We start from the raw sequence: 1109 nt of genomic DNA, 5'->3' as shown, positions 1-1109 counted from the left end.
GGTTTCTGACAGCATTCTAAATGAGCTGTTTCTTCCTTTATTTTTTATCTCGAAGAATATGCATTGTTGTCAGCCAGTCCTCGCTCATTTAAAATGTGTGTTTGAACTCTGCTAAATGAACACTCGCCTCTCTCAAATGATGTTCCGATGCTGGCGTGATTGATCGTGTGTTTAAGAAGGCTTTATCATGATTATGATTAATTAGAATTTCTTCTCTTTTGTTTGATTCCCAAGATATTTGCTTAGTTTTTAACTTTTTTTTTTTTTTACAAAATGTTTCACTGTGCGTTTTTTTTTCTTTTTTTTTTTTTTTACTTGCCTTCACTAGGCGGCCTTTCAATGCTTGCTGTACATATACAACTATACCCCTTTGTGCCACACGTGACCAAATTCGTTTTTCATAATATATAGGTAAATACTTCTGCGTCCGTTTTCTTTCCATTTTGATTAATGAAAAATTTACCTGTTTAAATCTGTTATGTGGAAAAACGGCACTTTCAGCTTCAATTTTTTTTCACTTCATGAAAAGAAGGGAATCATAATTTTTGTAAACATTTTTCTTCATTGCATTCACTGCTGAAAATGAAATGCAAAAATTTATCAGCCAGTTCTATTGAGTGAATTTAGTATTTGGAATTACATTTCAACTGCTAAATTAAAACAGAATATTACAGAAAAATGTCTTTGTTATTTATGGATAGTGGAAAAAGAGAACATTTTACTGGAAAAAAAGAACATTTTATTATGAAGTATATCAACAATAAAAATAAACTTATTTGTCAAAAAATATTTATTCTTTGCAAATTTTAAACTTATGAAATTACAATCAAGTAGATCGTAGGTCACAGAACCTATCGGTCTCTGATAAATAACTAAGACAGTATAGACTGTAGTTTCTAAACAGCCCCATTTATCTTGGCAGGATTTCACTTGAATTTACATCGCAGTATCTTCAGGTATCAGGTTTCTTCTTCTTGATGTAATTGGTGAGACTGCACAAATAAGAAGGAAGAATAGTTAGGATGGAGGACAGACATTTTATTGTATATATAATATATATATATATATATATATATATATATATATATATATATATATATATATATATA

The sequence above is a fragment of the Macrobrachium nipponense genome, chromosome 5 (assembly GCF_015104395.2).
Source record: "Macrobrachium nipponense isolate FS-2020 chromosome 5, ASM1510439v2, whole genome shotgun sequence".
In the NCBI taxonomy this organism is placed as follows: domain Eukaryota; kingdom Metazoa; phylum Arthropoda; class Malacostraca; order Decapoda; family Palaemonidae; genus Macrobrachium; species Macrobrachium nipponense.
Note: the sequence above shows the minus strand (reverse complement) of the source record.